This window comes from Eriocheir sinensis, unplaced genomic scaffold (assembly GCF_024679095.1).
Source record: "Eriocheir sinensis breed Jianghai 21 unplaced genomic scaffold, ASM2467909v1 Scaffold421, whole genome shotgun sequence".
In the NCBI taxonomy this organism is placed as follows: Eukaryota; Metazoa; Arthropoda; class Malacostraca; order Decapoda; family Varunidae; genus Eriocheir; species Eriocheir sinensis.
The window spans coordinates 181,258-187,706 of NW_026111745.1; the positions used below are offsets into that span (position 1 = coordinate 181,258).

The window sequence follows — 6,449 nt, forward strand, 5'->3', positions numbered from 1 at the left end:
GCTGGTCAGTGCTTAGGGCCCTCAGGTCGGACAGCGTCCTTCCGTCAGGCTCGGCTGCCGTGTCAGCCTTTGTGACGGCGAAAGCCGCCATCACTTCCTCCGGTTTCGCCGGGGCCATCATCAGATGACCAACACCCGGGTTCACCGGAGTTAGCTGCCCGGTAGAGCCGGGGCTAGGACGTTCAAAAACCTCCCGCCAGAACTGGACTGTTCCGGGAGGAAGGTCTCCAATACCGCCCCCGGGGCTGCGGCCGGCTAAGATGTCAGTTATAGCCCGGCCTCGGTTCTTCTTGTAGGCCTCTTGGAACCGTGCATACTCCCGGCACCGTAACATCCGGGTGGTCAGGACAGACCGCCCTGGTGGTCGCGACGGTCTTGGCCGACCAGTCCGCCTCAGACTGGCCGGTTCTATCGGCGCCCATTGTCGTAGCTGGTACTGGATGTCCTCCGATGTAGTCGGGACAGCCACGCCGAGCAGTTGAGAGAGGCGCCCAACCTCCCTGGTGACCTCCTGCTCGGTCGTGGCTTCGCTGCACTCAGGCGGAGCAGGTGTGATGCTCACGTCCTGGGAGGGAGCGGCGTGGGCTCCCCCCTCTTCTCCAGGGTCCTCCATGGATGGTGGTGGAGTCCTACCTGGGCTGGGGCTGTGCGGGGGCCGGTCACCAGTATCCCGGTCCCCGTCCGAGGGGTGCTGTAGAGGAGGCACACGTGCAGTCGCGAGCAGCCCCACTGCTGCTCGGACTTGTGTGTAGGCTTCTTGCCTCCTCTTCCCTTTGATGCCGTCAAGGGTCCTGTGGGGCAGCACCTCCTCTTGAATGGCTTGGTTTATAAGGCGGATGTTGGGGTGGGCCGCTTCGAAGGAGGCCATCAGGGCCACCTCTTCAGCGTCCCACCTCGCCTTTGGGCGTGTTCCCAGCCGTTCGGCCCCTGCAGCATGGTACACAGTAGGGTGGGAATGTCTTTCGTGGACGCGGCGCCCGATGAGGGAGGCGAACACGCGCCCACATACAGGGCAGGTTGACCCATGGTCGTCAGGGTGCCCATCGCCACCGGGGTCCATCCGCGCAGCTTGGCGGGTGGACACCAGCGTCTGTTTCTTTGAACCGGTGGTTCACACTGGTGCCGAGCATAGGCGGACCAGTGCGGAGGAGACACTCCGCCGTTATACGGGGTCGCAGCCTGGGCGACGAAGGGAGTGGCGGGAACTCCCAACGTATAACGCCCAGCGGGCCCACGTGGAGGGGTTCTCCTTAGTAGCCTATGACTCTCCCGGTTGAGTTGAGTCATAGTTTGTCCCGCCGTTTACCCGCGCTTGGTTGAATCTCTTCACTTTGACATTCAGAGCACTGGTCAGAAATCACATTGCGTCAACATCTATCTCTGACCATCGCAATGCTTTGTTTTAATTAGACAGTCGGATTCCCCTGGTCCGTGCCAGTTCTGAGTTGATCGCTGGGCGCCAGCCGAAGTGGGTTTGGAGCGAGGGACGACTGCTGCTGCTACCTAACCGGCCGAAAGCCGGCGATAGAGAGAGCCGGAGCCCCCGCGCCCACGCAGCCTAGCGCGTTCCACGGAAGGGCCGGAGACACGCCGGTCCGAGCTCTCGGCACGAGTGGCGAGAGCGCTAGAGCCGCCACCGCGAAATGCGAGACGCCGCACACCGGGCCGTTGGCCCCACCTCGCATGAGCGTGTCCCGCCTGCGAGACCGGCGCTGCGCGAACCCTGCGGTGATTCCCCAACGCGCGCTGCCCCGCCGCGCCGGCTTTAGCGCGGACGGCGGAGTGGGACCGGGAGCGACCGGAGGACGCCGCGCCGGGGCTTTTGAGGGCCCAAACGACGCGGTGATCGTCCGCCGGCCGCCTTTGCGAACCCAGACCACAAGCACCGCCGCACCGGCGAGCTGATAGAACAAGGACAGCGCGACGCGAGGCCGCATTTGGAATGGGTCGCCGCCACCGGGGAAGGCGAGACACAGCGGATGGGCGGACACCGGCGACGTCGGCGCCGCAGGGTAGACGGCATCACCCATCACCGCGCGCAGCTCAGAGCCTCTGAGCCCAGTCCAGCGCCCGAACCCAGGCCCGCTTCCTGCACAGGCCCGACTGGCCCGATCCTCAGAGCCAATCCTTATCCCGAAGTTACGGATCTAATTTGCCGACTTCCCTTACCTACATTAGTCTATCGACCAGAGGCTTCTTACCTTGGAGACCGGCTGCGGATATGGGTAAGCACAGGCCCGAAACTGGGGTGCATCGCGGAGGCCGCGCGCGTGCGTACGTGCGCCGCGCCGTGACGCCGCAGAACGACGCCCGGCAGCGGGCAGCAGCAGCAGACCCCCCGCTTCGCCCCATGCAGTTACCTGCCTCGCATGTTTCACGGACCGGCAGTGGTACTCGGGACGCCGCAAGAACCGCGGCGCTCTACGGCAGACCGTGTTACCAACACCCTTTCGCTCTGCGAGTGGCTTCTAGGGTCACGGCGCCCTAAACATAAAAGAAAACTCTTCCCCGGACCACCGCCGATGGACGCGAGTTGGTTCCCGTTACCGGGTTCCTGCACCAAGGGCCGGCCCAAGAAGGAACCTAGCCCCGGTTGGCATCCAGGCCTGGTTACGGAATAAGTACCGTATTCCCTTTCGCCACGAATTCCCATCGGCAACTGAGAAGAATCTCTCACGGATGAGCCGCCACGGCAGTGACGACAACTCGCTTGGCCGTTGCCTCTAGCGTGGGATAAGGCTTTAGCCTTGGGCTTAGGAGCGACTAACCCATGTCCAACTGATGTTCACATGGAACCCTTCTCCACATCGGCCTTCAAGGGAAGTCTCTCTTGACTATTTGCTACTACCACCAAGATCTGCACCAGGGGCGGCTCCAGGCCGGCTCGCGCCGGATCCCTTCAGCGCTCACCCCTGCGACCCTCCTACTCGCCGGGGCTTGGAGACCTGGGCTCCCCCCGGTGAAGAGGGGAGCTTGGCCTTTAGTGCCACCGGCGGTCGAGTATCGGGAGAATGCTTGAGCGCCATACCATTTTAAGGGCTAGTTGCTTCGGCAGGTGAGTTGTTACACACTCCTTAGCGGATTCCAACTTCCATGGCCACCGTCCTGCTGTCTATAGCAACCAACGCCTTTCGATGGGGTCTAGATGAGCATCCGTTTAGGCCCCTTAACTCGACGTTTGGTTCATCCAACAGCGCCAGTTCTGCTTACCAAAATTGGCCCACTAGATACTCGGATTAGTCGCCGAAGCTTCAGCGTTCAAGCAAGCTCGGCATCTCACCCATTTAAAGTTTGAGAATAGGTTGAGGACGTTTCGTCCCCAAGACCTCTAATCATTCGCTTTACCGGATGAAACTCCTCCGTTTCCGCGAGTACCAGCTATCTTGAGGGAAACTTCGGAGGGAACCAGCTACTAGATGGTTCGATTAGTCTTTCGAGCCTATACCCAGCTCTGACAATCGATTTGCACGTCAGAATTGCTACGGACCTCCACCAGAGTTTCCTCTGGCTTCATCCTGGCCAGGCATAGTTCACCATCTTTCGGGTCCCAACATGTCTGCTCATGGTACTTGCCGACAGCACGCGTGCTAGGCCACTCCGGACAGAGCAGGATCGGAAGGCAAAACCGCGCGGGACGAACCCGAATGAGAGCCGAAACCCCCACCCGAAGCCCGCCTGACGCGCGGCGCGCCAACCGAGAGCCCAAGCAACGCCGGCGAGGCCAACAACAGATTTGCACGACGGCGTCGAATGGCAAGTCCCGGGCCTGCGCCCCCCTGCGTACAAGCGCCTCCCGCGAAGGAGACGGACCACCGTGCGCACCGAGCACCCGTGAGGCCGGAGATAAGCGACGGGGGAAAGGGACTCACCCCGCGCACCCCCCTCGACCCCGCTTTGGGATGGGAAACTCGGCGGCAGCGGCCGGTCGGGGATCGGCCCCGGAGGACGCCGACCGAGGCCCGAAGACCCAGGACGCCCCTTTCACTTTCATTACTCCTCTGGGTTTAGTTCTCCCTATGACTCGCACGCATGTCAGACTCCTTGGTCCGTGTTTCAAGACGGGTCGTGTGGGTCACCGACCTTTGCACGCCGCGAGAGGTTTGCCCGTCTGCTACACGACCGTCGCAGGGCAGCCAGGACACCAGAGGTTTCCCCCTTCGACCGCGTAAACGCAGACGTCGGGGTACCAATCCGCCTGGGCCTTCGACGTCCCCAGCAACGGGTCGCGGCGACCTACATCACGAGGGGAAATACGCCCGCCGGCGCCGGCTCGGACGTGGGCACGCCCAAGGGTTCCTGGGTCGCATAAGCGAATCCCGCCGCCCAGCCAGCTTTGGCCGACGAGCTGAATCCCCTCGGTTCGACCTTCGAGGTCCCACCCGTTTGGCTCTTAACGGTTTCACGTACTCTTGAACTCTCTCTTCAAAGTTCTTTTCAACTTTCCCTCACGGTACTTGTTCGCTATCGGTCTCGTGGTCATATTTAGCCTTAGATGGAGTTTACCACCTGCTTAGGGCTGCATTCTCAAGCAACCCGACTCTACAGAGAGGCCCTTTCCGACAATCTCTCGCGTACCCTCGCGGGCTCCGCCACACGGGCCTGTCACCCTCCATGGGTAGTGGCCGCTTTCAAGCATAACTTAGGCGGTGAGAGACTGCGTGCCGGACCCTCCGAAACGCAACACCCCTGGCGCCGGGTCACGACGCCAGGTTATGCGCTGGGCTTTTCCCGGTTCAGTCGCCCTTACTAAGGGAATCCCTGTTGGTTTCTTTTCCTCCGCTTATTAATATGCTTAAATTTGGCGGGTACTCTACCCTAACACGAGGTCGACATTGGAGCAGCAGCAAGAGGAAGATCCTCCTTGGTGCTGGCGGGAGGAGAGGAGTTGCCTCGCTCTCCAGCTCGTCGGTCCCTTCCTTTAAATAATGGCTGCCAGTCGGCGGTGGTGGTGCACACAGACGACACGCGGGACGTGGTAGTCCTGCGGTTGTTGTTGTTTGCGTCTGCTCGCAGCAAGGAGAGGTAGGGTGATCCGGGTTAGTCGAATAAATAACCGGCCCGGTCGCCTTCTCCTGCCTATCACGCGAAGCAGAGCCACCTTAGCCCGTCCGACTCATAGCGGCACAGGTTGGGGTTCCGAAACGAGACAGGACACGGAAAGCGACAACAGCAGACGAGGCGGCGGAGTAGGAGGCAGCCCCGAGAGACCATCTCCTTCTCCTCCTCCTCCCCGCTGTGTCCATAAGCTCCGTGTCACCGACGTACGCGCCCGTCAGAGACGTGACGCGGCCGGTAACCATTCATGGCCTTAAGGGAACGCCCGCTAGTAGCAACAGGCGAAACTCCCCAATGCGGTCGATGTCATTGCTTACAAAGCCGATGCATGGAATGTATATCCGACCCTCGTGTAGGAGTGACGGCAGCACATGAGAGTGCCGCCGCCGCAATGTGCGTTCGACTTGTCGATGTATCTGGTATTCTTGCGATTCACATACCGACACGCAGCTTGCTGCGGTCTTCATCGACCCACGAGCCGAGTGATCCACCGTCAAGAGTTGTATTTTTGTTTTACGTCGGACGCTGCCGACTCTCATCAGACTTCCGCCGTCTCTGCCTCGGGAGACGATGTGGGAAGACGTAGTGTCTAGGGTTTGACTGTGTGCTTATTCCACCCGGGGAAGGGTTGGTTTAAGAAGAGTAGTCGCCGGCTGGCGCGTCGGAAGCTCTGCCCGCCTCACGCCAGCGACGCGTGGTTGGTCCTCGCCTTCGCCTCGCACGTACTGAGCTGAGCACCCCAAATTGCTCCTTTTCTCCCGAAGCTATTCATTCCTGCACATTACAGCCGAACCACATTTAACTAGACACTTGCGTAGTGTAGGTACGGTACCCGCAAAAAAAGTATGCGGAAAAGGCACGGGTTGTGGCATAGGAGTGACCTTCCATCATTAGAGCTTGCCCAAGCAGGCTTAGATCTCGTTATAGTATTACTGGGCAACTACAGTCAGTCAGTCAATCAATGTCTAGCAGCCCTCCCAGTCCTGTTTCCCGCCAGTGCCGCGATTGAAGCTTGCCAGGAAAAGAAAGTTCTGCCTTTTCGTGGAGTGAGCAACATACGGAGTGAGCTGAGCACCACAAATGGCTCCTTTTCTCCCGAAGCTATTCCGAGGGATATCTCATGACTGCGGTAGCGGTGGCTGATATTGTAGAATATTGGTGTAAAGGAATTGGTCAAACGCACACACTAAATTGGACTCTAACGATCATTTCTTAGATAAAGGTATACAGTACTTCATACAGTCTCGTTTCCCTTTCCTCAGTATTATCGTCAAGAACATGACGACCTAAATACTTTTCATTTAGAGTTTCATTACTAAAATCCTTCAGAAATAAGTCAGATTTGCTTATCATTAAAAGTAGTTTTACTGGTGCTAGTCTATGAATATATATAT

General features: G+C 59.3%; 1 non-coding gene across 1 annotated transcript; it reads right to left on the bottom strand.

Annotated features, from left to right (window-relative positions):
* Positions 1–5,397: 5,397 nt before the first annotated feature.
* Positions 5,398–5,557, bottom strand: LOC126992226 (5.8S ribosomal RNA). Its single transcript, XR_007746366.1, has one exon. It is a non-coding gene; the product is annotated as a 5.8S ribosomal RNA (ribosomal RNA).
* Between the last annotated feature and the right edge of the window lie 892 nt (positions 5,558–6,449).